General features: G+C 40.4%; 1 protein-coding gene across 1 annotated transcript in view; it reads left to right on the top strand.

The window, feature by feature from the left end:
• The window catches only part of SESN3 (sestrin 3), a 90661-nt gene that overhangs the window by 28935 nt on the left and 37830 nt on the right, over positions 1–23896 (top strand). The window lies entirely within an intron of this gene.

The following is a 23896-nucleotide window of genomic DNA, read 5'->3' as shown; positions in this document are numbered from 1 at the left end:
AGAATAGAATAGAATAGAATAGAATAGAATAGAATAGAATAGAATAGTTGGAAGGGACCTTGGAGGTGTGCCCCCCCCACTTCCCCGCTTAGGCAGGAAACCCTACACCACTTCAGAGAAATGATTATCCAACATCTTCTTAAAAACTTCCAGTGTTGGAGCATTCACAACTTCTGGAGGCAAGTTTTCCACTGATTAATCGTTCTCACTGTCAAGAAATTTCTCCTTAGTTCTAGGTTGCTTCTCTCCTTGATTAGTTTCCACATTAACAGATATTTAAATACCTTCCTTGAAAGAAAACCCATCAATCTCCATGGTTTACTATTATGCTTTGTCTCTCAAAGTTTAACTGAATGCTGCTTTCTTGCAGTGGTTATCTATCCTGGCCTCTGGATCAGAAAAAAAAAGAAAGAAAGATTAAAGTGGAATCCAGTTTGGCTCAGTTTTCTTCATCAGAAGAAGCAATGTGTTAATTATTTCTCCAACTTAAGCAGAAATGCTTTTAGACAAAGGGCTACCCACTCAAACCTTCCTCTCCCTCCCTCGCTCTCTCTCTGACAAAGAAAGAAGATTGAAAAATATAGCAGAATTGTAAGTGGAATATAATGATTAAAATTCTCAGTAAAATTAATGAAGCAAGGCGACTGCAGGGTAAAAGTTTCAGCTGGAAACAATCCGTGTTTTCTTGAAAACAAATCACATTAAGTTAATTCATTTAAGTTCTTAGAATTACCAAGTTTTCATAAATAAGCTTACTACAGTTTTATTCTTTATTAAACTTGTTTGTGAAAAAAGCCTTAAGATCAACTTGATGGCAATGTTTTAATTCCATGCGCCTCAGTTCATTTTTTTGTCTGTTTGTTTTAAACTTTATACACGGGTGAAACTACAAACTAGGGTAGTTTGAGAAAAAAGACTTGTTAGGAAAGATATATCTTTTCGCCTTATCCTATTCTTCTGACAAAAGAACCATGAGTCAATTTGGCTCTTCATACTGCAGCCTCAGCAACTATACTGACCAAAGGGAAGTCTGATTGCAAAATTAATGTATAACAAACAGAAGTTCAACTCTTCCTCTGGCAGTTTAATCAAGCTTTCTCTTTCTTTCTATTTCATGTATATCGTGCAAACCACTCTTAATTGCTTATATTGCATACATTTTTTGGAAGGTCTAAAATTACTTTCCAGGAAAACAACCTGTGGCACTCAAGGTTTATTTAACTATTCTGTGAAGCATTGATATTTGCTTTAGAAACTCTTAAATGTGATTCATGTCAAGGTTTATGTTGCAACATATGTGCCAAGATGTAAAGCTGATTTCTTAATCTGTGAAATAGGGAATTGTTCAATGAGTGAAGTATCCAAGGATTCCTTTCAATTCTGGGGATGGTGGCGGGGTGGAAGGGGAACTTTCCACCACCACCCACCTAGAATGCCCCACCCCCTCACATAGAATGCCTCTAGCATTCTCAAAGGTTTGTCAAAACTGTGAACTTCAGTTAGTCCTTCTAAACTTGACTTCTCCCAAAGAATCCTAGTTTTCTACCAGTTTCACCTTTTTGTGAATGTATACTGAAGATTCTCAGTTTGGAGATAGATGGTGGATACAATCCCCAATCAGCACTGTAGAAGAAATTCTTAGAAGTGGCACAAAATAGCCAAAAAATGCATCCTTTGTCTATAACTGGTCCCTGATCAATTACTGAACCTTACAAAGATGGCTTGGTGATAGCATAGCATATGGTGGGTGAGGTGTAGTCAGTGGTGGGATTCAAGTAATTTAACAACCAGTTCTCTGCCCTAATGATTTCTTCCAACAACCAGTTTGCCAAACTGCTCAGAAAGTTAACAGCCGGTTCTCCCGAAGTGGTGCGAACTAGCTGAATCCCACCACTGTGTGTAGTGCACAAGACTTCACCAGCACTGTTTAATATTTCTGGAAATAGGCTGAGATCAGGGGTGAAATCCAGCAGGTTCTGACAGGTTCTGGAGAACTGGTAGCAGAAATTTTGAGCAGTTCGGAGAATCGGCAAATACCACCTCTGGCTGGCCCCAGAGTGGGGTGGAAATGGAGATTTTGCAATATCCTTCCCCCAGGAGTGGGGTGGGAATGGGGATTTTGCAGTATCCTTCCCCTGGAGTGGGGTGGGAATGGAGATCTTGCAGTATCCTTCCCCTGCCATGCCCACCAAGCCACGCCCACAGAAGCGATAGTAAAAAAAAAAATGAATTTCACCACTGGCTGAGATGTATTGAAAGATACGATATTTTATATTCTGTTTTGTTGGTCACTTTAAATTCTGGAAGCTGTATGGGACTAATTTAAGAAATACATATCCAGAGGTCACATGTGGGATTTCAGTTCATTATAAAGTGAGGAAAGGGGGAGAGAGAGTGGGCGAAAGAGAACACAAATTCTGGTCTTTGTCAGCACAATCAACTAGTGCTTTTTTAGAAAAAAAGAAAATAGGAAAGTACAGTATACCCAGTTAATTTGCCTCAACTATTATTCATTTTGTGGTATGTATATTTATATACATACTTACCTATATTTACCTATTTGCACAGCAGCCTGAGTTAGAAAAATGAATTTTTTTAAAAAAACTATATCATCCTTGTCTAGTCTCTATGTTGTCTAGATCAGGGGTCTCCAACCTTGGCAACTTTAAGCCTGGAGGACTTCAACTCCAAGAATACTGAGAGTAGGAATCCTCCAGGCTTGAAGTCGCCAAGATTGAAGACCCCTGGTCTAGATTCTATATACAAAGAAGTTTTTTTAAAAAAATGGAGATATATTAAATGTAGTTTGCTGGCTGGGGAATTCTGAGAGTAGAAATCCTCCAGGCTTAAAGTCGCCAAGGTTGAAGACCCCTGGTCTAGATTCTATATACAAAGAAGTTTTTTTTAAAAAATGGAGATATATTAAATGTAGTATTTCTGTGTGCTTCTACTCATGCATACAGAAATCTGTGGTAATTTTTTCATTTTGCTTCATCTGTAGATCATGCCCAGCTGACTAAAAAAAAAGTGTGCACTTACCCAGAACCAATTCTCCATTTTTATTTACTTTGTTCCAAGTAGAGGCAAGTTAAAAAGTACCTAGAGAGACCTGTAATGAACCCTAACCGGGAGAACTTTATATATTATCTAAAGATTTCATAGCAGTAGCTCTTATTGAAAGAGCTATTGGATTGTCTGCTTGATCAGTACTGTTTTACATTTCTTAATAGCCTCCAGAGAGATTAGATGGGTTATGATATCGGGATGTCTGCTCAGTTTCCTGGAACATATTACAAGAACATTTCTGAACTCTGATCCATATAAAAATAATCCTCCCAGGTTGGTTGCCCTCTAGTCAGCTTCATGCAGCTTTGCATGGCACCAGTCTGTGGCAGTCAGGACCCACACTGTGGAAATGATTGAACGCGGAGTGGCCTGACTCTCCTACGTAGTCTTGAAGTGCCTGTCCTACTTCCTGCTCTAGTTAATGTAAAAACAAAACAAAACAAAAAAAGATTACATGGATTCGTTATTAGAATTGCTTTATTATCTGCCAGAGGCAGGAAATGGCTCTGCACTGTTGCCTTTGGTTCTATTGCTGAATTGGAGTTTTGTCATAGACAAGGTTAACTAAATACATTTTCTTCCTTGGTCAATATTAACTCTTCATATGCTGTTGGCCACTTTCTCCCTTCTAATCTACCAGTATGAAGTCTTGAATTGTGTTACGGGTTTACACATATCCCTCTGAGATTACAGGGGTTTTCTAATGTACATATGCTTACTTACACACGGATCAGAAATTATTTGCCTGTGCATTTACCATATACTTACAACCAGTTGCTTAGTGATCATTCAAAGTTACGATGGTCAACTCCAAAGATACTTACAACCCATTTCCAAAGTTCCAGCGGCTGTCTCCTCCATGGTCACATGACTATATTATGGCGTTTAACAATTAATCCATACTTACGGCCATTTGCAGTGTTCCACAGTCACATGATTGATTTATGATGTTTTTACCGAAAACTGGCCTTCCATTTTTGGTAAAAATGTCCCATAGCAAACGATGAGTTTGCTTAATGACTGATGTGATTCACTTAACAGCCACTTCAAAAAAGAAAATCAGGTCGGTCATATGGGTGACCCCCTTTACAGCTATCATGATTTATGACTAAAATGGGCATGCTCCAATGCAGTCATATGTGAAGAACTAGCTAGTATAGGATGCTGTACAAACATTGGTTTAAATAAATGATTAATCTCATGGCATCTATCACAATTATTTATGACTTTTCTGTATAAACACAAATGGAATTCAGTAAATACAAAATACTGCTTTTTGTTGAATAAAAGTGCTCTGAGATTTATTGAACTTTTTGATTCCCAACACGTCTTTCCACCGGTTAGTCAAAAGCAGAAAATGGGAATCTCTGATTTTTTTATTTTATTCAAATATTAAAATCTTCATATGAAAAATCTATCACCATCAAAATTTTATAGAATAAGTTTGGAGAGGTCTGTTCTAGGATTTGTTGTCTCTCTTAGTAAATTTAGGTGTTTCCAGGAATAAAAATGGCATACTGTAGGTCCAAATTAGTATGTCAGTGGATGGGACTACACATATACTATTTGTCCGTTAGGGTAACATACATTTTTAAAAAGCATTTCATTCTAATTGTTCCAAAATAAATATTCCAACATCCATCAATTTAGTATGAAAAAAAAATGCCACAAACTAGAAATGATAAACCCTAATATCTGAATCATTTTCATTATAAGAGGAACAAGAGCCGCGATGGAGCATTGCACAGAATGCAGTATTACAGGCTACTTCTGTTGACTGCCGGTTGCCTGCAGTTTGGCAGTTCAAATCCAGCTGATAAAAAGTATAGTGTATGAATATTCTAAAGGAATTCAGGAGCACTTTTCAGCAATCTTTTTTTTTTTTTTTTATTGAAAGAGTTTTAAAAAAACAAAAACATTTTTCCCCCTTTTTTCCCCCTCCCTCCCAAAAAAAAACAAAAACACCCCCCTCCCTCCCCCACCCCCCGGCTTCCCGGGTCAATCACAAGGTAAAATCCAATCCAAATAACCACATCCAAAGCTTTTCGTCTCCCAACCCCCTCCCCATTACATAAAATAACTTTCTAATTATTCAAAGGCAATCTGATATTTCTTAATCTGATATCTGTTTTGTAGATAATCAATCCATTTTTTCCATTCAATTAAATATCTTTCCTGCGTATTGTCTTTTAAAACGCTGAGATTTTAGCCATCTCAGCCAAATTAATAACTTTCAATATCCATTCTTCTATTGTAGGTATCTCTTCTTTCTTCCAGTATTGTCCAATCAACAGTCTTGCTGCTGTTATTAAGTTCAAAATCAATTTAGTCTCAATCCCTGTACAATCCATTATAATTCCCAAAAGGAAAAATTGTGGCAGGAACTTTATCTTCTTCTTCAGTACATTTTGAATAATCCACCAAATTCTTATCCAAAAGACCTTAATTTTCTTGCAAGTCCACCAAATATGAAAATATGTAGCATCATCACAATCACACCTCCAACATTTCGCTTGGATATTAGGATACATACATGATAATTTTTTGGGATCTAAATGCCATCTATAAAACATCTTATAAAAAATTTCCCTTAAATTCTGTGCTTGTGTAAACTTAACATTTCTAACCCAGATTTTCTCCCATGTTTCCAACATTATTGGTTCCTGAATATTCTGTGCCCATTTTATCATACAATCCTTTACCAAATCCTTTTCCGAATCTATTTCAAGCAACACATTATACAATCTCTTTATATGCTCCTGGGTCTGATTTCTAATTTGCTTTATTAAATTTTCCTCCCTTTGCATTATACCAATTTTTTGATCTTCTTTCCATCTAGCACTTATTTGCCCATATTGAAACCAAGTATAATTCCTCCCTTCTTCATTTAATACCTGTAATGATTTTAATTGCAATCTACCTCCTTCAGCATACAAAAGTTCTTTATATGTAATCATTTCCTGTTTCTGTTCTATATTTATATTCTCTATTGCATGTCTAGGGCTCGCCCATATAGGAATCTTGTAATCTAATTTATAGGAATATTTATTCCAGACCATAAAGAGCACTTCTCAACACATGATTCTTAAAAGCCCTATCCACTTTTTTCCATAAAATAAGTACGCATGCCATCCATATAACAAGTCATAACCTTCTATATTCAAAATTCTTTCCTCTGTTAAGTTAAACCAGTCACTTATTACTGAAAGGGTTACTGCTTCATAATATAGTTTAAAGTTAGGCATTCTTAAACCACCTCTTTCCCGTGAATCCTGTATTATTTTCATTTTAACCTCGCCTTTTTACCCTGCCATATAAATTTATTAATCCCACTCTGCCAATCTTCCAAATTTTTATCCTTTTTAATTATAGGTATCATCTGGAACAGAAACAAAAATCTAGGTAACACATTCATTTTAATAGCCGCAATCCTTCCCAATAGGGATAACTGCAATTTCTTCCAGCCACTCATATCATTCTGAACTTTTTGCCATAGCAAGTCATAATTATTCTTATAAAGTTTCTTGTTCGATGAGCTAATATAGACCCTAAATATTTAACCTTTTTTACTACCTCAAATCCTGTCATTTCCTCTAGTTTTTGTTTCTGTTGTATAGACATATTTTTAATTATCACTTTTGTTTTATTCTGATTTATTTTAAATCCTGATACCTTTCCATATTTATCAATTACTTCCAACAAAAATCTACTTGAATTTATAGGATTCGTTAACGTAACCACTACATCATCTGCAAAAGCTCTAACTTTGTACTCATATTGTCTAATCTTAATTCCTCTATTTTCATTAATTCTCGTATTTTATCTAATAATGGTTCCAGAGTCAAAACAAACAATAATGGTGATAAGGGACATCCCTGTCTTGTTCCTTTCGCAATCTTAATAACTTCTGTCAAACTACCATTTACTATAATCTGTGCTGTTTGCTCTCCATAAATCGCTTTAATTATTCTAATAAAACAGTCTCCAAATTGCATTTTCTCTATTAATTTAAATAAAAAATCCCAATGCAATCGATCAAAGGCTTTCTCTGCATCCAAAAAAATAAGTGCCGCTGAAGTATTCTTCTTTCCAAATATTCCAATATATTAATAATCTGTCTAACATTATTCCTCATCTGCCTCCCTTTTATAAAACCAGATTGATCAGTATGAATTCTTTGTTGTAAAACTAACATTAATCTATTTGCTATTATTTTACAAAATCTTATAATCATTATTTAAAAGTGAAATCGGCCTATAGTTACCAGGTTTAGAGCAGTCTTGCTCCTCTTCGGTATCAGTGAAATAAAAGATGTTTTCCATGACGGGGTATTCCCACCTAATTGTATCTGATTAAATAATTCTTTAAGTGGGCCTAATATTTCATCCTGTGTTTTTTATAATAAGTTGCTGTAAGACCATCTGTACCAGGGTTTTCCCATTTTAATTGTTTAATTGCCTCCACTATTTCTCCAGTAGCTATCGGCCGGTTCAGCTCCTCCTCTGTTCTAATGTTAGAATATTCACCTTATAATCTTTCAAATAATCATAAATGTCCCTATCCAATATTTTGTCTTTTGCATATAGTGCAGTATAAAATTCTGAGAATGCCTTTTAATTTTATCCTGTTGGTATATCTCTTTACCTTTATATTCTATTTTTTGTATGACACGTGCTTTCTGTTTCTTCCTTAAATTATATGCCAACCATCTCCCAGGTTTATTTGCATTACAAAAGGTATTATGTTTAGCATATTGTATATTCGTTGCCACCTGGTCTGCCATTAACATATTAAATTGACTCTGTAATATTTTTATAGCCTCTTTAAGTTTATGATCTTGTGGGTTTTGAATTAATAACTGTTGCTTCCTTTGAATTTCTTCTTCCAAATATCTACGCTGCCTTTGTTTATTATTCCTTTGCCTGTTGTCCAAATAAATCAATATCCCTCTAATAAACGCTTTGCTCGCTTCCCACACAGTTCCTATAGGTGTCCCTTTGTACATATTAAAATCAAAAAATTCTTTTAACTGTTTCTTACAATAAGTTACATTATCCTCATATCTAAACAGATTTTCATTCAACCTCCATGTTCTACCACCTTTTTTCCCTTGTAATAATTCCATCCATACTGGGCTATGGTCAGTTAAACACCTCGGAAATATCTTCGTTTTCTTCACCCTAGAAAGCAAGTCATTAGAAATTAAAATAAAATCAATGCGTGAAAAAGATTGATGCCTATCAGAAAAAAAAGTAAAATCTCTCTCATCTGGATTCCGTAACCTCCATATATCTCTAAACTCAAAGTCTTCCATCATTTCAAAAAAGGATTTTGGTAATTTTGCATGTATAGGTATCTTCTTGGAGGAGGTTCTCTTATCCCTTCAGGAGCACTTTTCACTAAGAAAAATCATCCCAAATGTGTTCGTAGCCAACAGATATACAAAATGGTATAATTCAAAATTTAAAAAATGAACTCCTCCTCCTTTAATAGACAACTACATCTTTTTTTCAGGACTGAAGATCTCTGCAACAAAATAGAAAGATTATATTAAATTTTTGAAAATAGTTTGCAAATATATGTTTAGATTTCCACATAAAATATACTGTATATGGTTCTTAGAAAGAATATTAACTTTGCCCCAAAGTGTTAATGTCTACTGTATATTGTTGGATTTAACGCGAAGAGTTAATAAAATAATAATAAAAAGTATAATATTTCTATTCAACGTCTTTAATGTTAAAAGAAAAAATGCTTCATTTGCTAAAAGTATGTATTACATTGTTTGAATCCTTGTTACAGGAAGAGGAACTATTTTGATTTCAAGACAGTCCAACCGATGAAAAATTAAATATATGAATATTTGGCATAAGTGCCAACTTAAATACTAGAGTACTTATATTTCCATGTTTTTTCTAGTCTCTTCTCTGTCTTGAAAAGACTGTAGATAGGTTGGCTAGGTTTAAAGCCATCTGAACCATTATGTAGGATTTTTCTTTTAAAATTAATCAAAATTCTGACTATAAGCAAAATTTGGAAATTAAGAAAGTTTTTGGGAAATGCATACACACTATTTAATAGAAATGTTGGATACCTTATAGATTACTTTTGCTTTTAAAAAACCTGATTCCTTTGAAAATTTACATCAATAAACATTTGGTCTATGATACAGTATAGGTTTCTGGTTCAGTGTTTAAACAAAACACTCATTTCTCCCCACTCCCCCCTTATTTACCCTCCTGTACAGAATATTGTCTCCCACACACATTAAGCTGTGCCGAATATATACTTGAACTGGCAGAGCAACTTTTCAAAATGCTTTGATTCACAAAGGTTAATGGAAGAATGCTATCCTATAGCCCAGTGACGGCTAACCTTTTGGCACTGAGTGCCAAAACTGGAGTGTGCGCGTCCGTGCACATGTGCCAGAGTGCTGGAACCCGGAAGAGAGCAGCTGTCTGGTGCGCATGAATGCACCGGAACCTGGAGGAGCAGCTGGCCACCACGCATGTGCCCACAGAGAGGGCTCTGCGTGCCATAGATTCGCCATCATGGCTATAACCCCATCATTTAGTTGTATGTTTAATTCTAAAACAATTTTAAGGAAGCCTGCAGGGTGCCTAACTGACTGCTTTTAAAACTGAAAAAAAGAAAAAAATTACAGATTAATCTTAAGAGAGTTTCAAATGAAATAGAAGTCATGCTTTCAAAAATAGTTATTTTAATTTAACAAATGTTAAGTGCGTTAGTTATAGAGCAGTGTTTTTCAGCCTTAGCAACTCTTCAGATGTGCGGACTTTAACTTCTGCAATTCTGGGAATTGAAGTCCACACAACTTAGAATTGCTAAGGTGGCGACACACCTGCGTAGAAGGTGGCTGTTATATTTTGAGTTATCTGGATGCTTACAGTAGGTAGGGACTGCATATTTAAAGGATACCTCACTTGTTTGTGATGTGTGGAAAAAGTAGTGTGATAGAAAAAGCCAAAACAGTGAGTTCTAGTTCCACCTTGGGCATGAAAGCTGGCCAGTCACTCTTTCACTCCAACTCACCTCACAGGGTTGTTGTGGAGAAAAGAGCAGGAGGAAGGAGCATTAAGTATGTTCACCACCTTGAGTTATTTCTAAAAATAATAAAGACAGGATAATTTAAGAATAAAAATTAAAACTTTGCCTATGGTTTACTAGCTTTTGGTACGAAGCAGCAAACAATCATTTGTGGGGATGAAGGAACACATTTATTTAAGGGAGCATATCCATGCATCCATCCATCCATCCACCACTAAAAGTGTGTCTACGCGTACAATTAAATATGTAGCTAACCCACACACCTCTCACTTTTCTTGTAAGTGAGTCACAGCCCAAGCAGATCAAAGTAGATGAAGACACACGTTTGTGTTCTTACACCTTTGGCTGACTTTGCAACAGTAGATGAAGACACACATTTGTGTTCTTTCACCTCTGGCTGACTTTGCAACACCAAGAACTTTTCTATATTTAAATCGATGACCCCAGTCTTTTAGGATGACTTGGCACATTTCCAAACATCCGTGTTCTCACAAAATGGCTGTCACAGTGGGCACAGCCCATAACACAACATCCATTTCCTGCAAAGAAAACTTGATGAGGATGATCCCCACAGATTCCTCTAGCTTTCCAAGATGCCCTTTATATTTACAAGCTTATCTTTGATTGGGTAGGCACGGGGCTATAGTTTTCCACCATTATTATTATTATTATTATTTTTACAGTAATGTTTATGGGACTAAGAGGAATTACATTACACCTGATTTTAATCCAAAAACGGAGAAGAAATTGAAAGGCTGAATGAATATCTGAAAGATGCTATAGGCTGAAACTTGGCAAAGCAGCATGCTTGCTTCCTATTTTATTTTAATTAAATGATTTTTTAAAAAAATGTAAATCAGGTAGTTCCGAGCATAATGACCCCCAAATGAGAAGTCCACATATACCGGTATGTTAATGTTTATAGGCGTCATGCTCCAGATCCAGCATAGTAGATGGCAAAATTCAAGCTATATTGCACCAATATAGCTTGAATTTTGAAATTCAGAAATAGGAAAATGTGCTTTGTTTATTTTTAATTAGTTACATATTAAGTAATATATTTATTGCAACAACAGCTTTGTTGATGAAGAACATAAACTGGTGTTCTCATCCAAATTCTGAGTTGATCCAGACCAGAATTTTGTGACATCTAACTTTGCAATAAATAGGATTATTTTCTCTGTTTTTGGCTCTTGTTTTCATTTTGTGATGTGCTAGTTCATCTCCCCATCATGCCCCTTGAAAAAAAATGAGACATCCTAAGGCACATGGGAGGAGCCCAGGGTTGTAAATCCTGCTTAAGTTAGTTTATCTCCTTGAAGCTCGGTTGAGGCTGGGGTGGTAAATTACGTTGATTACTAGGCTGTTTACTTGTTTATGAGATCAACATTCATATCTACGTACCAAACAGAAGAAAAACAAGTAGATCATGAAAAAAACCTATATTACTTTTAAAGCAGATCTTTTCAGATTATTTATGTGAAGCAAAATGGGACATTGGAATATCTAGTGAAAGCTAGATAATAAATCAGGGAGGAAATGTGTTTTGTAGGAGCTAATATGCAAAAAAATTGTTGATTTCAATAAATGCTTTTGAAGATTTGAGATCATAGTTTTCTCATCTGATAAATTTGTTTATTACTTTAGATTACACAAAGTCCTTTTGTCTAACAATTGAGTTAGATTTCAAAGTTTCTTGTTTTCAGCAGCATTTCATAGCTAAAAAAGGTTCATTCTATTATTATAGCTAACAGCCTCTTTCCGTGTTGCTTCCAATAAAATGTTCACAAGCAATCCTCAACTTAAGACCACAACTGAGCCCAAAATTTCAGTTGCTCAGTGAGACAATTGTTAAATGAGTTTTGCCCCATTTTATGATCTTTCTTGATGCAGTTAAATGAATTACTGCAGTTGTTAAGTTAATAACTGAGTTAGATTTTAAATTTATGGGTTTTAAATTGGGTTTTATGTCTATATTTTTTAATTATCGGGCTTTTAGAATAAGTTTTTTAATTGCTTTTATATTGTATTTATGTGTTTTTAAGTGCCTGTAAACCGCCCTGAGTCCTTCGGGAGATAGGGCGGTATATAAATATGATCAAATAAATAAATAAATAAATAAATAGAATGGTTGTTAAATGAATCTGGCTTCCTCATTGACTTTGCTGATCAGAAGGTCACAAAAGGTGATCACATGACCCCAGGATGCTGCAACTGTCAAAAATTTGAACCAATTGTCAAGTGTCTTGAATTTTGATCATGTGACTATGGGGATTGATTGTTTCCTGATTGCTTATTTGTACCCTGTGACTATCACTAAGTGTTGTACCTTAGAATTCTTGATGAACATATCTTTTCTTTTATGTACACTGAGAGCATATTCACCAAGACAAATTCCTCGTGTATCCAATCACACTTGGCCAATAAAAAAAATTCTATTCTATATAATTCTACTGTAATAGTCATTAGTGTGAAAAATCGTCATAAGTCACTTTTTTCAGTAACTTTGAATGAACTGTTGAACGAACTCAACAAATGAACTGTTGTAAGGCAAGAACTACCTGTATATGTATAAAAATACAACTTTAGAACTGCTTTTCAAATTAAATACAAAGATCAGCAGAATTCATGTGGTCACGTATTTCATGTCATTGCTTTAAGCGTGTATGTGTAATGTTTTTTGTTTATGCAGCTATTATACAAACCCAGTATATGTAATTGGCATTACACCACTTTTATGAGCTAGTGAGTTTGTTTGTGTAGAAAAAGATATCTTGATTGCTACAAAGGGGGTAGGCAGTTTTCGGTTGGCCATGCCTGTACATAACCATTTGGGCCATGTTTGTCAGGTGGATAGATGACAAGATAGATGACAAGACACCACAACATTTTTATTTGTCCAAATGTTTCTGCACATGTTTTTTTTTTCAAAATAACCTTGCAGTTATATCAAAAAGGAAACGGATACTTTTAGCTTGCTCAGAATTAAATACGCTCTCTGTGCCCATGACTCCAGCCCTTGAAGATCAAGCATTTTATTTTATTTATTTATTAATCGTATTTATATACCGCCCTATCTCCCGAAGGACTCAGGGCGGTTCACAGGCATTTAAAAACATATAAATATAAATACAGAATAAAAACAATTAAGAAACTTATTTGAAAGCCCGTTAATTAAAATATACAAATAGAACCCAATTAAAACCCATGAATTTAAAACCTAGCTCAGTCCTGCACAATTAAATAAATATGTTTTAAGCCCGCGGCGGAAGGTCCGAAGGTCCGGAAGCTGGCGGAGTCCGGGGGGAAGTTCGTTCCAAAGGGTGGGAGCCCCCACAGAGAAGGCCCTTGCCCTGGGCGTCGCCAGACGACATTGCCTTGCTGACGGCACCCTGAGGAGACCCTCTCTGTGAGAGCGCACGGGTCGGTGAGAGGTATTCGGTAGCAGTAGGCGGTCCCGTAAGTAACCCGGCCCAATGCCATGGGCGCTTTAAAGGTGGTCACCAAGACCTTGAAGCGCACCGGAAAGCCACAGGTAGCCAGTGCAGTCTCGCAGGATGGGTGTTATCACGGGAGCCACGAGGGCTCCATCTATCACCAGCGCAGCCGCGTTCTGGACTAACTGCAGCCTCGGATGCCCTTCAAGGAGCCCCATGTGAGAGCATTGCAGTAATCCAGGCGAGGCGTCACGAGTGCGTGGTGACCGTGCATAGGGCATCTCGGTCCAGAAAGGCGCAACTGGCGTACCAGGCGAACCTGGTGAACGCTCTCCTGGAGACGGCCGTCAAATGGTCTTCTAGAGACAGCCGTTCATCCAGGAGGGCGCCTAAGTTGCGGACCCTTTCCATCGGGGCCAATGACTCGCCACGATGGTCAGCCGCGGATTAAGCTGACTGTACCGGGATGCGGCATCCACAACCACTCTGTCTTGGCGGGATTGAGCTTGAGCCTGTTTCTCCCCATCCAGACCCGTCGGCCTCCAGACACCGGGACAGCACTTGATAGCTTCGTTGGGGTGGTCCGGTGTAGAAAAGTACAGCTGGGTGTCATCCGCATACAGCTGATACTTCACACGAAACCACTGATGATCTCACCCAGCGGCTTCATGTAGATGTTAAACAGGAGGCGAGAGAATCGACCCTGCAGCACCCCACAAGTGAGGCGCCTCGGGTCGACCTCTGCCCCCTGTCAACACCGACTGCGACCGGTCGGAGAGATAGGAGGAGAACCACCGATAAGCGGTGCCTCCACTCCCAATCCTCCAACCGCGCAGCAGGATACCATGGTCGATGGTATCGAAAGCCGCTGAGAGGTCTAATAGGACCAGGGCAGAGGCAACCCCTATCCCTGGCCCTCCAGAGATCATCCACCAACGCGACCAAAGCCGTCTCCGTGCTGTAACGGGCGGAAACCGGACTGGAGCAGGTCTAGATAGACAGTTTCATCCAGGTGCAAGGGAAACTGATATGCCACCATACTCTCTACAACCTTCGCCGCAGCGAAGGTTGGAGACCGGACGATAATTACCTAAAACAGCGGGTCCAGGAAGGCTTCTTAAGGAGGGCCTCACCACCGCCTCTTTCAAGGCGGCCGGAAGACACCTCCACCAAAGAAGCGGTCGAATCGCCTGGAGCCAGCCTCGTGTGACCTCCCGAGTGGCCAGCACCAGCCAGGAGGGGCACGGGTCCAGTAAACATGTGGTGGCATTCAGCCTACCCAGCAACCTGTCCATGTCCTCAGGAGCCACAGGGTCAAACTCATCCCAAACAATATCGCCAAGACCACCCTCGAACATCTCACCCGCATCACCGCAATCTTGGTCCAACCCATCCCGAAGCTGAACGATTTTATCGTATAGATAACCGTTAAACTCCTCAGCACGGCCCTGCAGCGGGTCATACCGCTCCCCTGATGTAGGAGGAGCGGGTCACCCAAACAGGGCGGCTGGGCGGTTATCTGCCGATGCAATGAGGAGGCGTAGCTCGCCTCGCTTCCCTCAATGCCACTAGGTAAGTCCTAGTATAGGACTTCACTAGTGTCCGATCAGCTTCCGAACGGCTAGACCTCCAGGAACTCTCTAGGCGTCTTCTCCGGCGCTTCATCCCTCTCAGCTCCTCGGAAAACCAAGGAGCCGGTTGGGACCTGCGCCGGGTCAGAGGCCGCAAAGGCACGACACGGTCTAAGGCCCCCGCCGCGGCCCGTTCCCAGGCCGCCGCAAGTTCCTCAGCCGAGCCGTGGGCCAGACCCTCAGGAAACGGCCCAAGCTCCGTCCGGAACCCATCAGGGTCCATCAGGCGCCTGGGGCGGAACCAACGTGTCGGCTCCGCCTCCCTGCGGTGGTGAATGGCGGTCAGAAAGTCTAAGCGAAGAAGAGAGTGATCTGACCATGACAAAGGTTCGATGACTATTTCCTTTAAGTCCAGATCTCTCAACCACTGTCCAGAGAGAAAATCAGGTCCAGAGTGCCACCCCAATGTGAGTAGGGCCATCAACTACTTGGGTCAGATCCAAGGCCGTCATGGAAGCCGTGAACTCCCGAGCTGCCGTCGATGATGAGCGGAAGATGGCAAGTTAAAGTCCCCATGACTAAAAGTCTGGGGTCTCAACTACCACCCAGCCAGCATCTCCAGGAGCTCGGGCAGGGCAGCTGTCACGCAGCAAGGAGCCAGGTGCGTGATCAGCAAGCCCATCTGACACCTCGACCCCATCTCACAAGAGGATTCGCACCCGGCAATCTGAGGTACAGTGGTCTCCTCGGCTCTAGACTCTCTCTAATCACAACCGCCACCCCCACCCCTACCCTGGGCCTCGGCTGATGGAATGCACGGAAACCGGCGGGCACATCTCTACAAGGCACGCCTTCAGTGCCCAACCAGGTCTCCGTAATGCCCATAAGGTCCATGGAACCCCCTGTATAAGATCACAAACAAGGGGCTTTGTTCACCACCGACCGAGCATTGCACAACATCAACCGAAGGCCCAGGCTCTGAGGATCCTGACCATCCGGGGAACCGGAAAAGTCCAAGGGGTCGGAGCGCGTGGTCGCTTTAAGACATCGAGCACGCGCTCCCGGTATTTGATATGACCCTCGCTTCCGCCATACCTGCCCCTCCCACTTACCGTGTCAATAGGACCACCCTCACAGATAGGAACAGACTCCTCCCCCATAACCTCCGAACCTGATAATAAAAAACCGCCGCGAGCATGTGCAGGAACTGGCCCCTTACCCGACGGGTTACCCCCATTACCCGCCCTTACCCTCCCACCCCTTAAAAATTCCCTCTCTAAAAAACCCCACAAGCTCTTCTTTTTCGCATGCCACCTCTGTGGGTCCCAAGACCCGTCATGGAGGCCGGCCCTCGATAGTGAGGAGGGCCATTCCTGCGAGGCGGGGGCACCTCGCAGGCGCAAGAGTTCACAAGCAGTATAATGCGTAGCAGCTGAGACTAAGAATCGGCAAAGTAGAGGCTCCATCTCCGGATGGCAAGATGATGACTGATGGTACTAGTCCAGAATGAAGGCATACAAAGAATGGAACAGCAATTAGCACCGAATGACAGTCAAGATGGTATTCTGTCCGGTGCCTAGTCCAAACATCCTGGAACCGGGGGTGAGGGGAAATGGTATTCCAGTCGCTGGCTACGTCCTCCTCCGTCCTCCTCTGTCCCCAACTAAATCCCATGTCCCCCCCCAAGGAGTCCTAATAGGACCAAAAACCGCCATAGTAGTCTCAAAAAAGGCCGGGGGGGGGATGGGTGATGGTAAAATAGTCACAGGCATAGACTGGTTGCAGGGGCAACTCCGGGTGCCTCCATCGTCTCCCCGCAATCCTCCAATAACCATCTCCAGACATGGCCAGGAAAAGAATCCTAACCACTCCAGAAGCCGGGTCTCCCCAGACCTCTCCCTCCAAGAGGCGAAGTCCATATAAAAGGCTAAACCTCTCCGAGAGGCTGGGGGGTATGAAGGTTGCCAAGTCCATAATCCGGCAGCAGGGGGAAAGCCAAGAAACCATGGCAGCGAGGCAGATGGCAATAGGGGTAGATGGAATACCTCCGCAATCATCCAGGTCGTCCACGATTGCAGAGGCTGGAGCCCAAAGGCTACCCCCGAAAAGTCCGGAGTCCGCAGTCAGAAGGGGGCCGGGAGACGAGCCAGAGGCTAGCAGCCAGCCGGCCAGACGAATCGGCAGAAAAACGGCCGTAAAAAACGTAAAAAAAAAAACGTAAAAAAAAAAAGCATGTTTCTGTTTGAATATATCTCCATTTTGGATCCTCAAGATACAGAAAAAACATGCTGTAACCTGTACCTCATACATCTCCTCAACCTTAAGGATAAGAAACATATTTCTAGATAAGCCGAGAACAGAAGTAAAGAGAACCGGGACATCTTCATAGAGTATTAGCACAGCTGGAGATTAACTCTGGGAGCTATTTAGGGGGGAAAAGGCAGTTGAAGCCAAACTATTTAGAATTATTTATAGCAATTTTATACAGTTTATAGCAATAGCAATAGAACTTAGACTTATATACCACTTCACAGCGCTTTACAGCACTCTCTAAACAGCTCACAGAGTCAGCATATTGCCCCCAATAATCTGGGTCCTCATTTTACCAACTGAGAAGGATGAAAGGCTGAGTCAACCTTGACCTGGTGAGACTCAAACTGCCAGCTGTTGGCAATCAGCAGCAAAATGCAATACTTCATTCTAACCACTGTGCCACCGTGGCTCTTATGGATAGAATTCTCAAAATGCAAACTTCCCCTCAGTCTTGTGGTAACACTATAGATCAGGGGTCCGCACATGTGCCTCCCACTCCCCCCCCCCCGGCATGCACGGCAGTGACCCAAAAATCAGCTGGCTGGCGGGAGGCATGAGTGACAGAACAGAGCAGGGGCGACGGCTCATGTGCCCGCAGAGAGGGCTCTGCGTGCCACCTGTGGCATCTGTGCCATAGATTTGCCATCACGGACCTATAATAACCAGATGCCTCCAGATGTAGTGGTTATCACAAGCCTAGATATGGAGGCAACATTTCTCCCACATTCACCCAAACGTCAGATAAAATAAAGGTTCCATTTCAGCTGTTTGACTTCAAATTATTGACAGGCTGAGTCTAATAAATCCTTTCAAAAGCTATATATCTGAAAGTTCTCAAACTTCACAGGTTAATGATAAAAGTTACTGTGAACAAAATCCTTTTTTTCTTTTGTGACGGTTTCTCTCCCCACTTACAAAAGAAAGAAAAGGTCTCACTGAGCTACCTTAGTAGGTCTTCTTTGTTCACATTTATGAATGGTAATTGTCCACCTGCCCTTCTAAAGCAGCAATTTTTGTTCTATTTTGAGGAAAGTGTGAATAGGAGGGTGTTTCCACCGACATGCCTGTGGTTGTGATCAACCTTTGATCTTTACACTTTTTTTTAATTGAAAAAGTTTTACAAAAAATTTTCCCACCCCTTTCCCCCCACCCCCTCCCCCCTCCCTTCATAAACCCCCCTCCCCCCCCCCCGACTTCCCGGAACAAACACAAGGTATAGTTAAGAATAAAACAAACATATGCTAAAAAATGTTCCCTCCCAACTCAATTATACTCCTACAATTCTCATCAGTTCCTAACTTCCCCCAAAACAATCAGAAATAATACATCCTAATCATTCAAAGGCAGTCTGATAACTCTTAGTCTGATATCTACTTTGAATATAGTCAATCCATTTTTTCCATTCCTTTAAGTATCTTTCTTGCATATTGTCTTTCAAAAAGGCTGAGATTTTCACCATCTCAGCCAAATTGGCAACTTTCAATATCCATTCTTCTATTGTAGGTACTTCTTTTTTCTTCCAATACTGTCCTATCAGTAATCTTGCTGCTGTAACCTTTGATCTTTACACTTGATCTACTACCCCACACATGTAATGCAGGGCTTGGACAAGGCAGAGTAAATCAACAGCATGGCTATCTTGTTGACTGTGTAGTATAGTATAAATTTTTACTAGGATTTTTTTTATGTAGAAGCACTACTTGCTCCATGTTTTTATTATCATGTACACAATTATAAAGCCCCATAATTTCCAAGATGGACAACCCAATACATGTATGTGGCTGGCCTCAACTGGAAGCAGATTGATTTAAATACACTTCAGAGAAACATGGTTTGTATCCCTGATGAGATCAAATTAGATCAGAGGTTGTATTCAGCCGTTTCAGACTGGTTCGTCCGAACCGGTAGCGTAAATCAGCTCTAATCCACCCTATTTAGGCACTTATTTTGGGCTGGGCGCATTTGCAGAAGGTACCAGCAAAGCACATGCACAGAAAGCCGGCTGCATGTGTGGACGGGGCGCATGAGAGCACATTTGCGAACCAGTAGAGAAAGTAAGTGAATATCACCCCTGAATTAGATGCTATGTAAAATACACATTTTCTACCATAATATTTTTTGAAAAATAATAATAATAATCACATTGGGGCTGTAGGGATAGGGAATTTAACACTTCGGTACTTCATGAAAATCTACCCCCAGCTGCAAAGCTGTGTTTTAGGCAAGATGGGTGGAGAAATAAAGATGTCTTCCTACGTGGAGCCAATCTCTTTGGAAGAGATGGATTTAATCAAAGCAATAGCATTATTGGGGGGATAGTTGAATATTCCATTCGCTCAGATTTCCTTTTTGATCTAATTGGGCTAAAGCAGAGATTCTCAAAATTTTTGACCCAATTATCCCTTTCCTGGTGTCGAACAATGCCATTAGTCCCACAAAAGAAACCTCCTTCTTTTTAACACACATGTCTCAATAGCAACAGTCCCAAACTGGATCCTTCACTCACAAACAAGCAATTACAAATTCTCCACTACCTCCTGGATATGCCCAAATTATTCACTTGGAGATAATTACCCACAATTTAAGAACCTCTGGGCTTTAGCAACCATTTGAAAAAAAATTAAATCTCAGCCATGTGAAATATGCTCATTCTGGTCTGTATTTTTCCTGTTCTATTAATTTCCTAAATATCTGGTAGAAGTACATTTTTGAAATAGAAGTATATTTTCCTCTGGTTTTTAAATTTCCTTCCCCTCCACCCCACCCCATAAATGCCCTGGAAGGACAAACATATTACCATTTGAACTGGCCAAGGCAGGAAAGTTCCAATTTGACTTACGGCAACTCGCTGTACCCAAAAGACCAGTTCACCCTCCTGCATGCATAAATAGCCTTAAAAATTATGTGAATGCAGCTGAGAGCACCAGTTCTTGCATGGTGTTATGAGTGTGTGTATTTGCGCTTATCTTTGCAGCATCTGCTAAGGTGAATTTCCCTGCAGCTGAAATGCTTTGTTGTAAGCAATAACTTGCTTAGTGCTGCCATCTAATGAGTTCCCCTTTGACTGATTTGCCAGTAGACCGTTGAGACTCATAGTCCCAGCTGCTCAGAAGTACTGTATGGAATAAATGTTGTTAAAATACTCTGAAATGCCATACAACAAACAAGTTTATGGTTCTGGTTTGCGCTTGACATGGTGTTATATGTTTGGTCTTGACTTTAACCTGCAATAAAATGTGGGAAGCTGGCCCTTCCTGGATTAATAGTTCAAAGGCGTTCGCTGTTCTATAATGCTTACACCTTTATTTGTTTCTTCCCTCCAAAATAGAAACAATGATCTCAAGCGATTTAATATTTTATATAGAAAAAGAAAACAACTTGGAAGAAAAAGTTGAGAGATTCCAAATTGCTAGCCCTGGGATCACACTTAGCCCTTCAGACTGACCTATCCAAGAAATGTAATATTTTTATTGGTTGTCTCTATAGACATTTCTAGACCCCCTCCTGTCTGATGTTCATGGGAGGAGAACCAGACAGTACTGCACCATCACTTCCTCAAGTCTCCTAAAATGATTCTTGATGGGGAAGAAAGACCCAAATGTTTCAAATGCAAATCATACAGATAATAGTTCCTGCCTGCCTAGCAGTTCGAAAGCATGCAGGTGTGAGTAGGTAAATAGGTACCACTTCGATGGGATGGTAGCAACATTTTGTGCCTCAGCGTGTAGTTATGATGGCCATATGACAACACTGACTCCCTCAGTTAAGAAAAGGAGATGAGCACAACCCCATATAGTCAGACAGGACTAAACAGGGGAAACCTTTAAATTCAGATAGTAGTTAAGCTCTGAACACTGTCCAAGAATAAAATTAAAAAAAACCCTGAGACTTCTGATTCTTCCCCTTTTCAGTTACTTATTGTCTAGTATCTTTTTTAGAAAGTGAATCGGTGTTTGTGTTTCGTACAGAAGGAAGTTGGAATTCTGACAGCTCTTCATTGCGTTCTTTCTTTTTTAATCAAAAGCTGCATTTTATTAGAAAAACCATTTCCGCCTTCAAAACTTTCACTTCACCCACACCAATTTAATGCTTTCCTGGAACTAAATTAGCAATTAAAGAATGGCCCAGGCCCAGCAAACAGTTGGCTCCATTGTTCGTTTTGTGTGCGTGGCCCTCCCGATCTCCGTTTTCACTGACAGGGTTGCAGGAATCCGTCCCAGCCGAAAATGGAGATTGGGAGCCCGTTTTCACCGGCAGAGAACTCGGGCCACCACAGGCGCCCCTGACACAAGTGATGTCAAGCTGGCCACGCCCCTTGCCCCCTCCCCCCCCCCGAGATCAAACACAACCCTGATGTGTCCCTCAATGAAATCGAGTTTGACACCCTTGCTGTAGGGTATTGCCAGTGTCTGAAGCAGTATGCTACTGAACGTCAGCTGTCTGAGAAGTCAAAGTGTTTGGAAAACCACCTCTCAGCAAAATGATGTTGTTGCTGTGGGGGAAAGTAGGAGGACTAAGTGCCGTGTGTGTAGCACCTTGAGCACCTGCATGAAAAGCAAGCCATAAATCAAATTAATAAATGACTAGATATTTTAATAAGTTATTCCCAGTATCTTGAGATGTTTATATTCACTCCCAAGTTCCTAGATCCTGATGAATAGCTATGTAAACACTTGACCATTTTAATGTTACCCTTAGTTTATTAACAATATATTATTTTATGTTAATGACATGCAAACCAGAGGTGGGTTTCAGCAGGTTCTGACCAGTTCTGGAGAACCGGTAGCAGACATTTTGAGTAGTTTGGAGAACTGGTAGTAAAAAGTCTGGCTGGCCCCGCCCCCATCTATTCTTTGCTTCCTGAGTCCCAGCTGATTGGGAGGAATGGGGATTTTGCAGTAACTTTCCCCTGGATTGGGGTGGGAATGGAGATTTTATAGTATCCTTCCCCTGAGATGGGGTGGGAAAGGAGATTTTACAGTAGCCTTCCCCTGCCACGCCCACCAAGCCATGCTCACCAAGCCATGCCACACCCACAGAACCGGTAGTAAAAAAATTTGAAACACACCACTGATGCACACACACACAAGTTTTTTATATCTCTCCCACTTTTTTAATGATGTTGATTGACAGGAGCTTCAACGAATTTCAAGTTCAGATCCATCATTTTTAGGACACTAGGTTTTTGAAAACTCAGGTAGTAGCTCTTGATGCTGCACTGGGGATACAGCTTTGAAGATCAGTAGGGTAGTTAGAAACAACTTCCTGCTAGAATGAATGTAGACCGGGAGGGCACTTAAAGATTGATTTGGAGCAGTCTTTCTCAAACTGAACAATTTCAAGATGTGAGGACATGCTGGTAGGGAATTCTGGGAGTTGAAATCCATACATCTTCAAGTTGTTGAGAGGCGCTGGTTTCGAGAGAACAGAACTAAAATGAATTCCTACATCTCATAGAAATGCAGTAGCCCAGGAATTACAGGCAAAATGGCCAATGATTTTGCAGATTAAGGATATGGGGTTCTAACAGATCTGGAAGGCATTATGTTAAATAAAATTTCCATGGAGGGAAAGGCAAGATTGAGAAGATGCTATATTACATCTTTTTTGAATATTTAAATATTGTTTTTGAACTTGAGAGTAAAATGACAAAACAAAGAGAACACACTAAAGTACCAAAATATGGGAAATTTAAAATTAATAAACAGCCATCATGGAACAAGCATAGTGTTCTTTATATCTTCAACACTAGTCCGAAATTTTCAAGAGTTGGAAACAATTTGCATTAATTCTTTACATGTCTGCTTTTTTTTGCTCAGCAAGCTTGACAGATGCATTTTGACTTGGCAGTTCTTTGTTTTATTTTATTTTTTCTTGTTGGAACTTGCTGCAGCTTATTTTTCTGATACTTTCCAAGAACTGACATATTGTTTGACTGCCTTGGAGCATGTATTTATGTATTGTTGAGATGTCAGATTCATTTTTGTGCCCACCTGAAATAAAACACTCTAATTTTACAGCCGGCCTGTGGTTAGTGAAAATTGCTATCGGACCAGAGGGGTTTCCAAATATCTTGTTTTGTCATATTACTGACGTAGCAATCTGTGGGCGGTAAATTTCAGTGTGAAATAAATCTGACTTGTTTAGAAGGCTTTGGTTAAGAACAGTAGTGGGATTCAAAAAAAATTTCTACCGGTTCTGTGGGTGTGGCTTGGTGAATGTGACATGGCTTGGTGGCCGTGGCTTGGTGGGCGTGGTAAGGGAAGGATGCTATAAAATCTCCATTCCCTTCCCACTCTGGGGGAAGATTACTGCAAAATCTCCATTTCATCCCGATCAACTGGGATTCAGGAGGCAGAGACTAGATGGGGGCGGGGCCTGTCAGAGGTGGTATCTACCAGTTCTCCAAACTACTCAAAATTTCCGCTACCGGTTCTCCAG

Source organism: Ahaetulla prasina, chromosome 5 (assembly GCF_028640845.1).
Source record: "Ahaetulla prasina isolate Xishuangbanna chromosome 5, ASM2864084v1, whole genome shotgun sequence".
Classification (NCBI taxonomy): domain Eukaryota; kingdom Metazoa; phylum Chordata; class Lepidosauria; order Squamata; family Colubridae; genus Ahaetulla; species Ahaetulla prasina.
The sequence above is the reverse complement of the archived record's forward strand: the minus strand, read 5'-3'. Positions and strand labels throughout refer to the sequence as shown.